The 20,474-nt window shown below is 35.5% G+C and overlaps 1 protein-coding gene across 7 annotated transcripts in view; it reads left to right on the forward strand.

The window, feature by feature from the left end:
- Positions 1–20,474, forward strand: part of EPHA6 (EPH receptor A6) — a 792,264-nt gene that overhangs the window by 47,250 nt on the left and 724,540 nt on the right. The gene's annotated exons all lie outside the window — the stretch shown is intronic.

Raw genomic sequence — 20,474 nt, forward strand, 5'->3', positions numbered from 1 at the left:
TAAATCAAGCCATCATGCTGTACACCTTAAACTTATCATGTATGTCAGTTATTTCTCACTAAAACTGGGGGAAAAAAGCTCTAATAAAGCCCTACAGATATGATCAAAACACAAAATGATATGGGAAAATGATTAACTTTCTTAGGTTATTTGGTTGAGTTATAAACTGTTTTTATGCTTTCAATGGAAATCCCTAATAAATGGAAAGAATATGGCAGATCAATTCACCCTATTAAATAGTTGCTGTGTGATTATGTCAGCATAGGAAGCATCTCATATAAGCCACCTTGTATTTACTCACTTTAAAAAAGTGTCAGCAGTATTCTGACTTGTAAATGAGCTTTGGTGGATTGGGAAGCATAGTAAATAAGATGGACTGGAAGAAGAAAGGAGAATATGTTAAATCTTATTTTTAATTACACATATGATGTCAAATATGTTTAAAAGGATGATATTCTGCATTGTATTCAATATCACAGGAGAAGTATTCATGATGTGAAAGTTCAAGTTCAATGTCTAGAATGACCCACCTTTAATGTTCAATATACAGTCCCAGAGGTAACCCATATACTTCATTACCACCTGACTTAGTCTAAAGTAGCTACATACAACTCTCTGGGATCGGCCCATATTTTCTGTTTGTTTAAAATTTTTGTTTCTTTTTTTGATACAGTCATTACTAAATTTAGTGACCTAATTCTTTCCCTGATATTCCAGAAAACCGCAAGTCATTTATTGGCTTCTGTAACACTAATAAAATGTAAGCATTTGTTTATTTATTTAATTTTAAAAAATAAAAGAACATGGAAAATTTTTTTCAGGTATATTTTATAACACAGTTTTCTTGGACATAGCAAAAAGTAATCACTTGGAGTACTGTTAGCAGTAGAAAAAGTATCCATTCCACAGGCGCTTGCAATTAAAAAAAAAAAATCACTTTTCCAGATGGCTTTATGTTTGCATGTGTGTGGGTGAACATTCTTATGTATACATATATTTCATTAAATTCATGTTGCAATTCAGATTTTACTCTGTTTTTAATATGCTTTTTTCCCGTAATAAAAGTATACTAATATGTATTAAAATTCTAAACAGGTGATGATGATCCTAGATTGTTTTAAATTATTTTGAATATTTCTACTTTAATAGTTTATTCACATCCAAATTTTTTTCCTAAGAATACCCAAGAAAATATGTTAAAATAAAGATTTGTGAAGACTCTTAGTGACCACACTGTTATAAAAATATATAAACTTTCATATTTTAAAAGTTTCATTTGAAAACTCTATTGACACACCTTACCGTGCTATATAATGCCAAATGATTTTTCAAAAGTATTCAAGAATTTCTTGAGATGGAGTAAATTGACCATGTTTCTATCCTTAAAAAATAAGATGTATCTTATGCCAGACTAGATTGCATTTGTTTTTCTTGTTCTTAGATCATCTGAATAACTTTATGTTTATATTTCTTATAAAAATTTCTGAGATTAGTAATTCAGTTTAGACACATATGGAAATAATTGGGATTCAAACATTCTTGAATGATGTAACTATAATTTTGCTTTCTGGACTACACAAAACACAGTAACTGCTTTTCCAAGAAGAATTTGAAAAAATGGAAATTTCCTAGGGGAAAATATTTGCTTATCAAAAGCTAGAGGTGTCTTCTGGAGCAGCCTTTTGTTGGTTTTATGTTAAGAAAAGCTCCATATAAAATCATGTAAACTTTTACATCTCACTGTGTTAATTTTTTATAGCTGCTTATCAGAATCCTTTAATCAGAAAACCAAGAATGTGTGGGATCCTTTAAAATCTCACGTCTTAGAAATCACTCTCTTTCACTCTTCTTGCACTACAGGCTGTTGGATTTCCTTGTCTCTTAACCTGCCCTGTCCTCTTTTCCTTCACAAGATCAGGAGGCCTCAGCATAGTAGTTGGGTACTTGGGCAAGTCCAGCTGGCTATAAATTCAGATGATTGTGCCTCTTATTAGCTTTGCTTCCTGGGGTACCTTTGTTTCTTTCCCTCTTCAGGACTTTGCTTTGTTAACTGGTGAAGTGGAAGTAGTAATGGGAACTTTTTAAAAAATGTTTGAAGTAAATAGCAAATAAGGTGATGCATGTAGAGCACACTTAGCTAAGTGCTTGACACAAGGAATCATTCAACAGATATTAGCCAAAATTATCATATTACAATTCAGGTTTTAAAAATGAGACTCGTAAACTCAGCTGAAATTTCAAAACCAAGAACAATATGTAGGAACTGTTAAAAGATAAACTGAGGCATCTTAAAAATTTTAAGAGTTTATCTGAGCAAAAATTGATTTAATTGGGCGGCACCAAACTGAACGTGGTTAGGAGCCCTCCACCAACAGGAGCTGGGGAAAGACTTTCATAGAGAAGACGCGGAAGCAAAGCAAGGGGTTATTTGATTGGTTACAGCTTACCTGGCACCTTATTTGGGAACACCTAGTTGGATGTTTGTGATTGATTGTCCTTAAATTTTGATTTCTTAACCTTGAGGCATTCACAGGCTTACGTTTTGGTTTGCTTACATACCTGCTAAAGCATTAGAACCACCTCAGTTTAATGGCCTCCTTGTTTAAATAACAGTACTGATACCTGCATATCCTAAAGTGAAGTACTAGGCCATCCCCTGTGTGACTCATAGTTAAAGCTTTTTAAAAACCTGTGTTTCCAGCATTAGAGATGACCAGTTTCAGCTATTGTAAGTGATTGGGTTTTGGGGGACTGGAAGGAATTGCATTCGGGGGTGGAGAAGGAATGCTTTAGTGCAGGGGACATTAAAGGGACAACTCAAAGGTTAATTTGTGTTTGCTGTAATTTTATGAGCATAGGATGGCAGGGGAGTCTGTGACTAGGTGGCCCAGGACAGGAGAGCAGAGGCAGAGACAGAGCTGCATCAGGAGGGAACTCCATAAACCAGTGCCCAGGGGTCAAATGGGTGCATTTCTGTATCCTAAATGTGGGCCTTTCAGAAAGGAGAACTGTTCTGGAACCCTTTGGAAAAGGTACTGCCTCGAGTGCTGAAATGGCTTCCTGGTTGGATAATGTAATCTAGGAGCTGAGGAAGAAGGTGAAAATAACTAACTGGAAGAGGCACTATTTTCTTCAGAATTGGAGTTTCCCAGCAGGAGAATTTTCTGAAAATGGTCACATAAGGTACAGTCAGCTTTGATCATCTTCCAGGCCCAGAGAGCACCAAAGCCAGATGAAGAGTAAACCCTCATGAAAAACTGTACCCCTCTCTACTTAATCACTCATTTTGACCCCAGTGAGTTAGAAATAGCAGCCAGTGGGTGGCAGAGGATGAAGGGAGTCAATCCCATACCCCTTCATCACCACATGCTTCCAGGCCTTAAGCCAAATCAAATAGATGAAGTGCAAAGTTATTTGAATTTTGGGTTTTAGTTCTTTTCTTGCACTAAATGTTTTAAATTTCTGACATATGACGTATTTTGACTAAAAAGGCGTGGCAAAGTAATGTTACCTACCTGAGATTTCATTGGAGGATGGAATAAAACTAGCTCACAGAGGTTTTTTTGGAAGGGAGCGTGGCAGAACAATAAAACCAAATAGAAATATACGTAAAATAAATAAGATGAATGACTATATAAACTAAAATATAAATAAAAGTAAAGTCCAACTCTTTCAGTAGAATCATGACTTAATATAATCAAATGTGCCCTTAATGACTATGTAGCCTACTTGCAGGAGATAGATATCTTGCTGCCCTCTGGACGCATGAATGCTAGTTATGGAAATAGAATTTTATGGCATAGTAGGAAGATCAATATATGAAATTAAAATCTCGTGCTAACACTACCTGTGTGATCTTTAGTAGGTTTTCTAGTATTTCTGAGTCCCGTATTCCTCAGTCCCATATTCCTCATCTGTAATAGGAAGTGATCTTATGTACTTAGAGAGTAACAGTACAGTACAGATCTGAGTGAGTGTAAACTGTGATGATGAACAAATATAAAGATAAATAATATAAACTGATGTATGGTGTTTCCAAAGGGAAGCATAAATTGGCGGACATACTACATGTATTTGGAGGGAAGAGAGTTCACTGTGGCCTTGATCAGTTGGAACAGTTTTTTTATGCCAAGGCTGCTGTCATTTCTCATCTGGACTCTTACAATAGCCTTCAGATAAGTCATTGTGCGTGCTAGGTCCTAGAAAAAAGTTGGTGACCAAGGTGACTAAGGTCCCTAAACTTAGGAACCTTCGTCTCCTGAGAGATGAATGATTAAATAGTCACAGTAAAGTCATGCTTTTTTGCTAGGGTATAGGGTACATGCCTTAGTATGAGGAAGCCCATTAAAAGCGATACTTCCCTACCATTAGGTAAAAGATACCACAAGAGACTTCTGACAGGAACTGTCATTGAACTGAGACCAAGGGTAGGTAGGCACCAAGATGAGAGAATATTAGTTTCTGAGAAGGCCCAAAGAGTTTGATGTTTTTGAAAACATGAAATAAAGACAGTAAGGCCTGAAGCACTGAGTTTGGGGGCTGGAGTGCTGAGAAAAGAGGCTTGAGAGATGAATGTCCAGATCCTGCAGGGACACAGAGGCATAATGTTGGTCACTTGAAAATTGCTTGGAATTTTTGTTGAGTTAGCTAATCATCACTAGTCCAAATACTTATGAAAAAAAACCAGCTAAAATTGTTTGACTTGGTCATAGTAGTGATTTAAACATTGTCTTTCTGTTGTTTTCCTATAAGCTGATAGGTGCTCTTATGAATATGTAATGTGTAGTACACACTGGGGAAAAGATATTAGTCTAGAATACTTCAAGAGGTTCTGCTCATTGGAGGCACTAGAACATTGACTATGGTTGTTATTTACTATTATCTCAATTCTCAAATTAATCTCTGAAAGTGTACATTTCTTTGGTTTATTGTTTAGGAGTCTGTTTTGTGCCAGTCCCAGCCTATCAAAAACCAGTGTTGTGGGGGCTGGCCCCGTGGCCGAGTGGTTAAGTTCGCGCGCTCCGCTGCAGGCGGCCCAGTGTTTCGTCAGTTCGAATCCTGGGCGCGGACATGGCACTGCTCATCAGACCACGCTGAGGCAGCGTCCCACATGCCACAACTAGAAGAACCCACAACGAAGAATACACAACTATGTACCGGGGGGCTTTGGGGAGAAAAAGGAAAAAATAAAATCTTTAAAAAAAAAAAAAAAAAAAAAAAAAAAAAACCAGTGTTGTGGTTGGACCGGCCCTGGTGGTTTTTATTGTGATTGCAAGATGCCCTTCAACAATAACCATCAGGAAACTTTGAGAAAATAAAGGTTTATTACTTACAAGACCTGGAAATTACACAACACACCTGGGGCCATGCAGTGAGATTGCAGGTAGCCAGAGAGCACGTGGGCCTGGGGTTCTGCTTTTATTTGGGTCGAGGGTAGGGCCTAGGATTTCATGGGCTTGCTCTTCATTGATGACTTTAAAACAGAAGAGCCAGAATTTGAAATGCAGGAAGAGAAAAAGGTAGCTCAAATGGTCAGTTACTGAAATCAAGCAATTTTTCTAAAACAAAGGAGCCTCAGTGCCCGGAAGCTGCCTGACTCTTTATCTAGTCTGGGGCTGTTTGAAGTGGATGCTTCAGCGTTCAAAACTTCTCAGGCACTTGTCTTACAAAAAAGAGAAAATCCAACTGTCGGGGCTTATACTACAGAGTCATCATAAAGACAAGAAGATAATTAATTGAGACTAAAACCAGTTTATGGAATAAAAACAACATGTGATAACACGTTTTACTGTGTCTTCCTAGCCAGTGGTCCATCATTAGTGGGGTTGAGTCATGTTTTTGGGGAAACCATTAGAAAAAAAGAGATTTTGTTGAATTTATGTAATACTGGAGAAAATAACAAAGAGAATGTAAGTAAGGAAAGGCTTAGTGAATAAATACATACTTGCAAGTCATGTTTTGTTTTTTAAATTGACCAAATATTTTAGCTTAGTTTCATCGTTATTTATGGTGGCATGGTAAAAACATTTCATGATAATGTGTGACATTTTTGGAGTTGACCTGAAACAAGTGGAGTATTAATCTTCTAGAAAAAATAGAAATTCTAGTTCTTATCAACATGAGTTTAATACTGTATCAAGAAGTTTAATCTTCTGGACAGGATGAATTCAAAGATGTCTCCCTAAGTCACTCAATTTCACAGGTTTGAGTCTGTTTACTAAATGCTGTCAGCCTCTCTACTTTTAAGGATTTTATATGGTACATAAATTAGTTTGTTTTTGGAGTATCTTGTTCATCTCAAAAAGTACTTCCTAATGCAACATGGTTTGCTCTCCACCAACTTGTTCCCCCTCCATTCTATAGTTACTTGAGTACCCTGCACAGTTCTTGGGTTTACACAGTGCTCAACAGATGATTGACAAAGGTGATAAAGAGGAGGCAAATGACTGTGTTGTCCGTGTTTTTCATATCAGTAACTTCCTTACTTGGGATTGGGGCCTTAGAACTATTCATTTAATAGGTTACTCTTACAGTTGCTTTCTGTAGAATTGCTTTGAGTTAAAACTGTTTTAGTATGTCATCCATTTCTCTATAAACAAGATGACTAGGATATCATTGCCCTTATAATAAAAAGTATACGAGATATTTGCCACTGACCCCATGGTCAGAGTTACCTACCTCTTGCAAATTATTGCTGATTAAGATTACTGCTGGTAGCTCTTGCTGATTATTGTCTGTCTGGCTCCCCTGCTTAGAAAAGAGATGACCCTTTCCCCAGTAATAATGTGAAATCTTGACTCTCTAGGGGCTTCCATGCTTCCCTATATTCACAATTTGCTCCTCTAAGGTACAAAGGCATGTCATCAAAATTTATAACTATGTCTCAGAGCAATAATAGGTATGGAGATTTATTAATATTATGTCTTATATTTTTAGATTTTAATACATCTAGTCTTTATAAAAGTACCGTAAAGTTTTAATTTGTATGAAAACCCAACCAAATAGGGGCTCTATAAAAGGTATCATTCTGACCACTTCAAGATGAAAGTGTGAATTCAGTAAGATTCCTGTATTTAACTTCAAAGATATTGTAGCCACTTCTATAGCTCTTTTAAAATGCTTTTAATACTATTTGATGTTCCTTTCCTTAGCCATTCTCCAGCTTCAGTGGCCATAATACATTGAGTATATTCTTTGTCAAGAGCACTAACTGATTTATTTTGTTCTGAGTAATTGGTTCTTCTTCTAGGTATTTTTTTCCTTATATTTGAGTGTAATCTTTCACATTAGTTATATTTGAGCATGTTCTTCCAGATAATATGTATATATGTATATATTACTAATCTGAAAGATTATGCCCAAGACTATTTCAAATATACTGTAGTTTTTATATATAAAATCTCCCCACTATGTTCTCATTGAAATTTCTTTTATTTAAGTTGTTGAAGATACTGAATCATTGTGATTTCATTTCAGTAGTTTTCTTTTTTTTTCTTCCTGGGTGATCAGGATTTGAGGATTATTATTGAAGCTTTGTCAGTGTTTTAACTCTGCTCTAGTAATTTATTTTGACACAATCTGATAGAAGGCCACAAAGTTATTGCTTTTGAAACATTAGATTGATAATCACAGGGCCATAACTACTCCCTCTCCAAAGTACTCTTCTCAGTGCTTTGCAGCTACTGAAAGTATACTGTATTTTTTGTTTGTGTACTCTGAATTACCCATTTTTATCAACATTTTGAGCCATTTACTAACTGCAGAATTAGATGTATCTAGTTATTCTAAGCTCCTCAACCTGTTCATTTTCATTTTGCTATTCAATTCAGTTATTCATTTTTAAAATATTCAATCTTAGAGAAGACTCTCGGGATTAAAATATACAGTTCTGGCCCTCAGGAGTCTATGGAAGAACAGTTACGAGGAAATACAAAGAAATACATACATTGTGGTAGAATAAGATAATTACTTAGTGAATTATGTACACATTTCAATGGGGCATAAGAGTAAGAGCATCTAAATCTTTCAGGGGTACGTTAGGTAAGGTTCTGTAAGAAATCACATTTAGCGTAAGCCCTAAGTGATGACTAGGAGTTTTCTCGCAGGACCAACAGAGTGAGAGTATTCCAAGCAGAAGGGAATAGCATGAAATGTGGAGAGGTGAGAGGACAAGGTGAGTCTGAGGATTACCAGTATATCAGAGTAATGTAGGATGGGGTACTGCAGAAGAAATAGGACAGGTAGATGGGACCAAGCCAGGAAGTGTTTTGCATGTAATGGAATGGAATTCAACAGGTTCCATATGTGGCATTTTACCATAGGATGTTAGTACATATTCAATGGGAAAGAGGTTTTAGTGCCAAAAAAGTGACGAATACTGGCTTAAAAATAAAAAATACTGGCTTAAAAACAATATCTTATTTCATGTCTTCTTCGATTCATTATTATATAGTTCACATCATGAATCTGAAAGGAAAATAGAGACTAGTTGAACTCTAATTGTGACTTCCTTTCTAGAGGCTTTCCATGAGCCTGAAATCTAATCATACCAATTCTCATAATATGTGGTTATACATTTATTTTATAGTTTCTGTTTTTCGCATTAATTATAATCACCCTGAAGGTAAGGACTATGTTTATTTTGATTCACCTTTATATTCAGAACCTGGTAGAAGGCTCGATATATACATTATGAAGAAATAAGTGCACATTTATGGAGAATTCTGTAAGTGATAAGGGAGAACACTGAGGTTCCCCTTATTTTGAACAGATAATGGAAAAATTGGACTTGTATTTTAGGCAGATCACTGAGGCTGCATTGTAGGAGTTAAATGAGAGGAACAAGACCAACAGACCCTAGTCCAGTTGAGAGATGGAATACACAGGGAATAGAAAAACTGATAGATTTGAAGATGATTTAGAAAGTTCAGTGTGTTAATTCTGTATTGTTGTTGTAACAAATTACCACAGATTTAGCTGCCTAATCATCACAAGTTTATTCTTACAGTTTTATAGGTTAGAAATCTGATATGGGTCTCCCTAGGCTAAACTCTAGGTGTCCATGGGACTGTGTTCCTTGCTAGAGGCTCTAGGGGAGAATCCATTTCCCTGTCCTTTCCAGCCTTCGGAGGCAGCCCACATTCCTTGACTATTGGCTGCTTTCCTTCATCTTCAAGCCAACCGTGTTGCATCTCTCTGTGCCTTTCTTCTCTAGACACAACTTTCTCTGATTCTGTCTTCCACTTTTAAGGACTTTCTTCACCAAATAATCTAGGATAGTCTCCCTAATTTAAGGTCAGATGATTGTAAACCTTAATTTTATCTGCAACAATAGTTTTCCTTTACAAGTAGCATACCATATGCACAGGTTCCTGGAATCAAGACATGAACAACTTGGGGGGGGCATTATTCTACCTGCAGCATCCATTTTGCAAACTGATAGATAAGGAGTGAGGGATGAGTCAACGATCAGAGACAGGTTCCTAATTTGAGCACTTGGGCAGATGCTGGGTGCCAGTAACTGAGATAGGGAAATCAGGAGGCAGTACCCATTGGTGGGAAAATAATGAGCTCAAATGCAGACATGCTAAGTTTGAGGGGGGTCTCTGAATTGTGTCTGAAGCATAAGAGATTTATGCTGGAGATATGTTTTGGATATTGACAACATTGAAAAAATAATTGAAACTCCCAGACTGTTAAATTTTCTCTGAAAAATGTGAAGACAGACAAAACAAGAAAAAACGGTTTCCTGAATAACATTCACTTGTGCATTATTCAAAATATGGTAGTTTTAGATTGTATGATGAAATAAAGTCATGAGGCAAGAGAAAACTATTAATATTAAGATAAATTTCTCAGAAGCTATTTGCACTGAGAAATCAATGGTTTAAGTTTTTTAAACTCTTCTTATTCTTGGTCAATAAAAATAAAGGCTACAGTATGTCTACCTCTCTAAAGGGCAACCTAACGCAAACAATCTGGCCAACCAATCGCAGACGCCATGGGTAAAAGTTTAGATTCCTCCCAAAATTGTGGGTCATGGTCAGCAAATGCTAGTCTCTGTCCTTATTTGAAACTGTGTAAAATCAACTCATAGTCACTGGGATTATTTTACTCACATATAAGAATCTTTCTTGGAAAAAAATACTGCTTTGTAATTAAAGAGATTCTATAGATAGAGCTGATTTTCCTTCCAAAAAATAGAAATTAGGCCTTCCAAAATTTAGCCAATAATGGATAGGCTATTACTATGGAAACTATAATGTGTCTTCTAAATAGTGTTTGAAATGCCATAGTTGAAGTTGGCAGTATGTATATTTGAAAAACAATTTAAGTAGAAAACTTCTCAGTGTTTCTTCAGCACTATTCAAAGTTAAGAGCTTTAAAATAGATAGATAAAATTCTTTGTTCCTTAAATATAAATAGACCTAAGGGATTTAAAAAAGTAAAACAGAGTTACTCCTTTCCGGTAATTTGGTACTTTCCAAGAAATCTTTGATCTGTAATTTGGTCTCTTGAATGTGTTTACCTACAGGGAAGGAGATTCTCTGGGGAGACAAATCATCAGTGAATAAATCGTCCTTCTCACTTATAATTGGTCTCCTGTATCCCTGATTATCAAGAATCAGTCTCCTAAAATATGATCACTCCTCCTTGGAAGGATAAAACTTGAGTTTCTCAGCCATGAGAGCTGAGGACAGATTTGGATCCTGACGACTTCACCAAAAGAGTTTCTCAAAATTTTACATTTCTCACCATAAACTGTGTCTGGGGCAATCAGTAAATTAAGAAAACTGATCAGTGTCTTATAAAAGTAGCATCTGCTTTCTTGTGCTTAATTATACTTGGGAAACCTGCATTGGATAAAATATTCTCCATTTGCCAAAATGTTAAAATGGCATTATCATTTCTATTACACTTACTTTATTGCACAAGATCCTGGTGGTAAACACTTTGACACACAGCACTTAATGACTTTCCTTTCCTACAGGGTAATGAGGAAAATGCCTATTTTTTTTTGTTTTGCTTTTTTTTCTTTTGTTTTTTTCTGCCAACAATAAGGCTTCCCATCTGTCATTCTTTTCTTTATACTGAAGCCATGCTGCTCCTGGCGTGGGTCACATTTGTAAATGTTTCATTTATGAACCATTCCTCCTTCTGACTCCTCTATAGTACAGAAATGTCTCACAAAAGATCAGCTGTCTTGCAGTTTATGTGTATCTAAATCTGGCATTGCATTTGCTCTGTCACTTCCCCAATAGTTTCCACTAGGAAGTTGTCCTACATAATTCTCATGACTTTATTTATCAAATAATTATGCTAAAAGCTGTTTAATGGCTAAGTGATATGACAACTCATTGTCTTAGTATTTAATTTGTCTTCATATTTTTCCTGCCCATTTCTCTCCTTATAGACAATTCTGTTCCACAGGCCATATTACTTACTAAAATCCTCAGTACAGTTCAGTTTAGCAATTCAGAAGACAACACACATTCTTTAGGCAGTCAAGGATGTTGAAATTATGGAAAAAAGGGTTAGAAAATTACTTTTTTATTTAAATTATTCTTTTGCAGCATCTCTATAGAATGTATATTATTGTATGAACAAGTATCATGTATCATGGCCTGACAAGCATGTTATATAAGCATCTGACTGTGAAATCTAAGTGTTCGTGAACAGTTTAGTTAGCTGCATTAGAGAGGAATCTTCAACATTGGCAATTTTGCTTCACCTTTTTTAGAGCCTAAAGGAGCTCTAAAAGGAGCTAGAGTGTGGATATTTCTGGAATCAGCTGGAAAGAGAGGATGGAGGAGTCACGAAAAAAATAGCATTGTCTTTAGCTATCTCTTGAGGATTCTTCTAGTGGATCATTTAACAAGGGAAGCTCAAAGGGCGAAGAAGAAACAGTCATGACCCATGACTGAATAGGCAAACTTGTGTTTGCTACTTTTAGTTTTCCATACTAAGCCGTGCTGCCCTGAAGAGTGGCTAACAAGATCAGAGTCTGTTGAGAACCAGGTTGGGGTGGATACTAAGGCTTAGAGAATTACTTGGTTTAAGGCAGAGCAACTCTCAACAATTGGTAGAATAAGAATTATGACTTGGCCAAATTTACACAGGCACACAATACTACATCAAAGTATAGAACCCACCAAGTAAATAGAAGATATAATCTAAACAGAGGGTAATTTCCTTGGACGCGACAGAAGTTGGAGTTTTAGCAATTCTCTTTCACTGTGTTTCTATGAGGAATTGCTTATGTGGTGTGATTTTAGGTAGGCTGTGAAAGAGTCCCAAGTCACTGTTGCCTGGAGGGTGCTGTAAGCAATTCACGTGTAATTTGGATAAATAAATAAATGATGCAGGAAGGGATAAGGGGAAACAACTGTTCATAAGCACATTTGTGTGCTATCTTAGTTAAGATCTTTTCTTGATATGATGAGTGCTTTCAGTGGGGCAGGATAAGGGGGGATAAGTTGAACACAGTGTGCTGTCAGAGGTGGGGATAGATGCACAGGGTTTAGACTGAGAGCGAGTAGCCTGAGGGCACTCTCTGATGAAAGGGTTGGGGCCAAGGTAGAGCAGAGAAAAGGATTCCAAAAGTTACTGAAAATGTTTGTCTTCTCACAATCCATTCTGTGCTCAAAACAAATGCCTACTTTGATTTTATTTTTACCCCGAAGACCACTTTGTCCTGTAATCATATCTTCGAGAGATTATATGTGAATAGCCTTTGACGTTGCCTATTACAAACTGAGCACAATGGCCATTTAAGTTTTGTCCAGTGCCTACCTTTCTACTAATCCTGCACTACATTTTAAATAGTTGGTTAGGAATGGTTTTTCCCAAGATACGAGTTTCTTGCCCAGGCTCCCTTCCATTCACTCCGTTTATTCATTCATTCATTCATTATTTTATTCAACAGATACACACAGACACACACAGACCTTGCCCTTGAGAATATCGTCCTTTCAAAATTGTTTAATGTGTATATTTTTCAAAATTTTCATGATACAACTAAGATTTTTACCTATAGTTTTTTATTTCTGATGACTAAAGCTTGGATTAGAAAAATGTTTATTTTTGATAATGTTTGCTTCAATTTTTTTAGTCTTTCACTCTAGGTAAAACACTCTGTCTCGACCCTGACAAGTTTAGCAGGTATTTCTTGTATTTAGGATTATTTTGGAGAGTATCTTTCAGGTAGAAAATTATTTCCCTTCCTGTTGACTACTGGGATGCATTTCTACAGTCTATTGATTCCTTGGCATTTCTATAGAAACTAAGATAAGTGGTCCAATTACTGACAGTTTTGATGGTGATGTTGATGTGCTGCTGGCTGTCTGCCCTTTTAGAATGGCAGTTTAATTCTGCACAGTCTACTAAACAGCCGCAGCCTTTCCTTGTCCGCACCTGCTGAATAAGGGCGTTTTAATCTGTTGTGTTATTTACATGTTTGAATAAACTATGGCATGTGGGTTGACACAAAAATTCTAATGTCAGAGTGAAAAAATGACACCAGGTACTCTCTTTGAGAGTAGACGTTGTATTGTTTTAAAACCTTTGTGTGCTGTGCAGTAGCTAATGTAGAGTCTTAAATATAACAGACACTCAGTAAATGATTATTGAAATAACATTGAAATATCTTAATTTAAAATCAAGTAACATTTTTGTTACTTATTTCCATATGTCTAATGAGGGAAGTTAAAAACAGTTTCCGTTATGTCCATGTAAGTGTAATGGAGGTAAAAAACAACATTGAAGGAAAAAAAATTTCGCTTTCATTTTCAGGAAAAATAGTCTCTCATTTACTCATATAATTTTTTCTTATATTCTAGTAAAAGTAATTTTCTTCTTCTTGATGTAAAGACAGTATTGTTTCTTTTTAAAGTAAATGTTTCAATAGTTTTAAGACTGTTCGTCTATTATAGTGGTTTTGCATTGAGATTGTATTATACTGTAGATAAGACTTTCAAATTAGTAATCATAATCTCTTCTATTAGAGCTATAAAAATGATGATTTAAGTGCATATCAAATTGTGTTTCATAATATTCTTCCGTAAAAAAAAAAGGAAAATGTCCAAAGCCCATGAAAGACAAATGATAAATGTAAGAAATGAAAAGTTCGAAAGGCAAGAAGCTTCTCTGATTCTATGTAAGCAATAGGGAGCAAGTTCAATGGTTTGGGCTAGGTGGGGTATATTTAATAAACGTTGTGAGTTTCTGTGAGAGATGAGAAACTCACAACATTTATTAAATGTATTACAAGACTAGCAAATCTAAGACTAAAACCAAATAGTCTTTTTTGCCTAAACTCTGTGTAATTGAAATGAATGGAAATAATACAGATCCTAAATGAAGCTACTTAGTTTATAGATCAAAGTGCTGAAGATGTCAAAATGGAAGAATTAAATATTATGGTTAATTAGGAACATGCCAAATTTCCTTTCTCTTTTTTTTTGTGAGGAAGATTGTTGCTCACTTAATATCTGTGCCAATAAATCTTTTATTTTATGTGGGATGCCACCACAGTGTGGCTTGAGGAGCAGTGGTATGTCCATGTCCGGGATCCGAACCTGTGAACCCAGGGCACCGAAGTGGGGCATGCACACTTAACCACTACACCACCAGGTGGCCCCTCCTTTCTCTTTTTTTAACCATAGAGATAACTGAGCAATTTGATGTTTAAAGCTGGACTTGTGAGGTGACTCATTGATAAGTCTTAATGACCTTGCTCAGGAGCCCAGGAGTGAACCTGTCATTTAGTGACCTCATGATGGATCAGATCCAGACCTGGGTTCTCCTTGTGTCCCTATAGGAAGTCTTCCTGTCCAATGGCAGGCTTTACAAATGATTGTGAGGCTTCAGCAAATAAAGCTGTGTCAAGCAGGATAATGATAGAGGTTTTTAGAGCAAAATGGGAAGGTGTGGAAGTGAGGATGCACATAACTAGTTATATTTTAATCGACTACTAACTATTCATTATTTGGGTAAGGCTTTCAGTGGCAGTTCTCACTCTACGGTATAACTTGCCTTCTAAATAGTGAACTAGCTTAAATCTTTTCATGTCCTTTTTCTCTAAGGTGATGTGAAGAAAAATAATCTCTGGTTGTTATAGCTTATTTTTCCATCAGAACTAAAGGAGTGATCTGTTTTCCAGAAGGGAGACAGAGACAGAGGTTTGGACATGCTTTCTGAAAAAGATACCGTTTTCTAGCAGAGTAGAGAACTGAAGCGTATGAGTTTGAAGTTCTTGACTTGATTGTGTTCTCTGATTTTGAGAAAGGTGTTTAACATCACTATGTTCATATATTACCTCATCTTTCAAATAGGATTTCCAAACTCAGCTGGGATATAAAAATTAATCATGAACAACATCTACTTTAGAAACAAACAAGCAACAACAGAAATAAGAAAGCCACAACAAAACAAATGCTATAAGTACACCTAATGAACAAATATTGATCTCAGCTTCTTGATAAAAGTAGTTTCATTATTTTTAAAAAGGAGTGATCCTCTTTGGAAAATATTGCCTTAAAAATAGTACCAATACACAGAAGGACATACCAGTGGTAAACACAATAATCCTATGTTTATTTAAAGTAATCTGTGTTTGATTTTTTAGGAATTAAATATTGATCCTAACTCTATGAGGGTTGATACCCAGAGTGTACAGATCTAGAAGTAAAAGCTTTGGTTTTTGTCAATCAAAAATATGCAGTTAGAGGGGCCAGCCAGGTGGTGCAGCGATGAAGTTCACACGTTCTGCTTCGGTGGCCTGGGGTTTGCTGGTTCGGATCCCGGGTGCAGACCTACGCACCACTTGGCAAGCCATGCTGTGGCAGGTGTACCACATATAAAGTAGAGGAAGGTGGGCACAGATATTAGCTCAGGGCCAGACTTCCTCAGAAAAGAGAGGAGGATTGGCAGCTGATGTTCTCAGGGCTAGTCTTCCTCAAAAATGAATGCAATTATATCAAGACTAGATTAGATAATGTGGTAATCTGAATGTCAGTTTAAAGCAGGATCTAAACAGGGTGACATTCAAATAGACTACTGCTAAAATTTATAAATATATATGTGCATTGTTTATATATCTGTAATTTGAAGTCTTCTCTGGTCATGATGTCAAAACTATTCCTTTTGTTTATTTACCTGTTTATTTAGAGCTGTGGGAGGTGTATACAGTTGGTGGACTGTGGAACTATAAACGGCTCCACTGTTGTGTTGTTACTAAGTGACTTAGTAACTTACTTTACCTTTCTAGACCTTAATTGTAAAATAAAGACTCTAAATTGAATGATTCTTAGAAGGAATGCCTTAGTGCTTTTTACATGAAGTCTATTGGAGAAAGTTCCCAAACCTGTATTTCCTGTTGTCTGAACTTTTAAAGGTATTGATAAACCTTTGAACTCAATTCACGTCATTAACTTGAATTTTTACAACAAATTATCCTAAAAGAATAGCTACTTTCTTAATGGGTTGATTGATCTCTTCCTTGATTAATTTTTCAAAATGATATTTAAATAAAATCTCATCCTTTCTTACTGTGCAGTTGAAATAAAGATGATCTTCTATTATATACTATGAACCTATAGGCTAATTGTTTTAAAACTAGTATCCCTTAAATTTACTAAAAGGGATGTAGACAAAGACTTGATAAATTATTCAAGGGCAAGAAGTTAACACTGAGCTTTCTAATCTTAGGTACTCATTGCTCTCATATTTAATCTGCTGTTATCAACCTTAACTTTATCATTTGATATCTTCTTTTAGAACACAGTAAAACTTTCTTTTTCCAAAAGAATGAGTAAAGGAAGCACTAATAAATTAAGAGATATTTTTAGAGAGAAATATAATATGCTGGAAATTTATTTCTAAAAGTAGGAAAATTTTATGTAGTTTTACAAGCATATTCTATGTGTTATGTTGCTTATTAAACAAAATAAACATTTCAAAACTTTATTTTGATACCACGAGCCTACTGCTACTTCTGTTTATTTTTTGTTATCCAAATTCTCATTTATTACGATATGAATAAATAATTATATTTTCATGTATACTCTTGAAATAAACAATAGGTGTTAATTTTGCTGTATTTAAAACCTTGCCATTAATAGTAAATTAAAAAGTATTGGCTCCTTGTTGAAGTGGCTGTCAATGTGGTGTTATTTCCCTTCTTTGCTCGACAGCACTTGTGTACTCTGGTGGGACAGATAACTTTTGCTGAAAGCCAGCAGGAGGAGCTCTCACCTTGCTGGGCCCATTGCAATTAGTGTACCTGAAAAACCTGAATCTGGGGATTTTATGTATGAGACAAATGATAAAATTTAAACATTTATCACATGTAATGGTATTAAAAATTTCAAAAATCCTCAGTTTTATTTTAATACCAGTGTTCATTCACTTGTCTAGAATGCAGATTTAAAATTTTACTGTTCTTACAGGTTTTTAAAAGGTCTGATTCCAGTTTAATGAGGAAAATAAAGCAATTATGTAAATCTTGTCTCTTGAAGCTACTAAGAAACAAATTCTTCCTAAGGATCTACACTTTTGTAGATATATACGTTTTTCTTTTTTGTTTGTTTTGAAATGAATATACTTCACAGTTTACAAATTATGAATATTGAGAACAGAGCAGCCTAAATATGTTTTAGAAAAAATAATTATATCAACTAATTAATTAATTAGCTATAATTTCTATATATAATCTATGAAAAATAAATCTCTCTTGTAGACTACAGTTCATATTAGAGATTTTTGAACATTCTACTCCAGTAAACCCATTGATTTAAATAGCATGATTTGTAAGTAGTACTGGTAAATTTTCTGTAGAAACCATTGATGAGAAAACTGGATACAAACTTAGGAAGATTTGGAATCCGCAAAAGAAATAGTGATGTTTCTCTAGTCTACAAAAATAAAAGAGACAGAAAATAATGAAATTTTATATTCAAGCTTAAAGAGATAGGAAGAAAACACTGTTAAAAGGTTTAAAGGTTTTAAATGTTTTTAAAGGACATTCTAGCATCAGTCTTCCTTGGGTGGAATCCAGATCTATCACTTGGTGATCCCAAGGAAAATTACTTAACCTTTCTGAGCCTCAGTTTTCTCATCTGTAAATTGGTATTAAAAAAGAAACAACTTGTAGGACCATGTGGAGATTACTTGAAGAAGAAAGTATTTAAAAAATCCTTCCTGTAGTGACTATGAATTAATATCATTATTTTACCAGCCTGCAAGGGAAATAATGATGTATTACAAAATATAAATGTGCTACATGAATAACAGTCTATTCAGTGCCCAAAAGTAGACACTGGTATTACATACTTCTGAATTCTTTTCAATAGTATATACCAAAAATAAAAATAACTTTTATTTGAGAATGAGATAAACTTACAGGTTTGAATATTCATTATAATGTTACTTTCAACTTTTTTCTCTAAATATATGAAATTATTTTTGTTACGCTGAATGAAACTAGATGCCATCAAATATCATTTTGTATATTTGTATGTATGCACATATACAGTATATGTGTATATATATATATGTTTTTTTTGTGTGTATATATATATTGTCCTCACTGTACTTTCTGTTACTTCCAGTCTTATTGGAATTGTATGTTAATATGGAGTAAATTAAACTATGAAAAAAGTATTTTAAAAAGCTGTAGCCATTCTTTTTGTGGTGTTAGCAGCCATTGGAAACCATTAGCTAAATATATTAATTCATTAGGAGTAGAAAATGGTGTAGCCTGATTCAGTCATTCCTTCTCCATTTATTAACTAAAATATATCAGTAAGAGAAACATCCCTTCATTAGCTATTTCTTTATTCAGAGGTAGTTTGTATAGAAAAAGTGAAATAAATACTTTATTCTTTTCAGATTATTTACAGTTTTTAAAATATCGGTTTTCTAATTTTCTGCCAAAGTTATCAGTAGGTATATTTTATCATTATGAATGAGTGGATTTAAGCATATTTGAAGTGTTGCAGTCCCTTCTAGTCATTAACCTTTTATATGATCAAATAATCCATTTTTGGCCAGAGGAAGCCTGTGCAGGTTGATTCCCAGTCCTTTTGACATGACCCTAGCAGATATTGATATCTTCCGTGTTTTCTGCTAAAAGGACCATAAAACACCACCAATGAAGTAATCTGACAATAAATAAATAAATAAATAAATGGAGCCTTAATCTGATCAACCTACTAAATATATCTACCAATTTAAAGAAAATATGAGGAATGGAGGCGTATGTTCAATGATATCTTTATACTGGAAACATCTAGAATGTGGGACAAAACAACCTACATTTTTTTCTTTTTTCTTTTTTGCTGAGGACGGTTCACCCTGAGCTAACATCCATTGCCAGTCTTCCTCTATTTTGTATGTGGGACACTGCCACCGCATGGCTAGTGAGTGGAGTAGGTCTATGCCTGGGATCCAGACCCATGAACCCTGGCCACCAAAGTGGAGCGTGCGGAATTTTAACCACTTGGCCACAGGGCTGGGCCCAAAGCAACGTAGTTTTTTTCAGTAAATTTGATGTCACTTAGTAAAAGAGATAACTGGCTAGTCATTAGGGAAACATGTATTAAAATGGCAGTGAGATACTGTAGCACACTTGTTAAAATGCTTTAAAAACTAGACAGCACCAAGTCCTCATGAGGATGTGGAGCAGTTGGAAAATCAAACATTCTGCTAATGGGGATGTAAAACTTTGTAGCCTTTTTAGAATACAGCTTCACAGTTTTATAAAAAGTAAGCATTCTTGGGGCTGGCCAGGTAGTGTAGTGGTTAAGTGTGCGCGCTCTGCTCCAGTGGCCCGGGCTTTACTGGTTTGGATCCTGGGTGTGGACCTCCATGCTGCTCATCAAGCCATGCTGTGGCGGCATCCTGCGTATGAAATAGAGGCAGATTGGCACAGATGTTAGCTCAGGGACAATCTTCTCCACCAGAAAAAAAAGTAAGCATTCTCCATATAACCTGGTAATCCCACTTCTAGTTACTTACCAGGGAGAAATGAAAGCACAGAATTACACAAAAATCTGTATGTGAAAATTTATAGTGACATTACTTATAAGGTCTCCAACTGGAAATAGCCCACATGTCTGTTGACTATGGGATTCCATAAGGTAGAAGAATACTTTCTTGCAAGAAAAAGGAGCAGGCTATTGATGCACACAACAAAATAGATGAATCTCAAATGTGTTATGCTATGGGAAAGAAACCAGGCTCAAAGGGCTACGTGCTCTGTGATTTCATTCATTTGACATTTTAGGAAAGGCGAAACCATAGGGACAGAAATCAGATTAGTTGTTGCCAGGAACTGGGTAGGGAAGGGATTCACTATAAACAATCACAGAGCAAATTTTGGGGGTGATGGAAATATTCTATGGCTTGATTGTAGCGATGGTTACATGAATATAGGGGTTTGTCACAATTCATAGAAATGTACATTTAAAAAGGGT

Source organism: Equus asinus, chromosome 5, assembly GCF_041296235.1.
Source record: "Equus asinus isolate D_3611 breed Donkey chromosome 5, EquAss-T2T_v2, whole genome shotgun sequence".
Taxonomy (NCBI): Eukaryota; Metazoa; Chordata; class Mammalia; order Perissodactyla; family Equidae; genus Equus; species Equus asinus.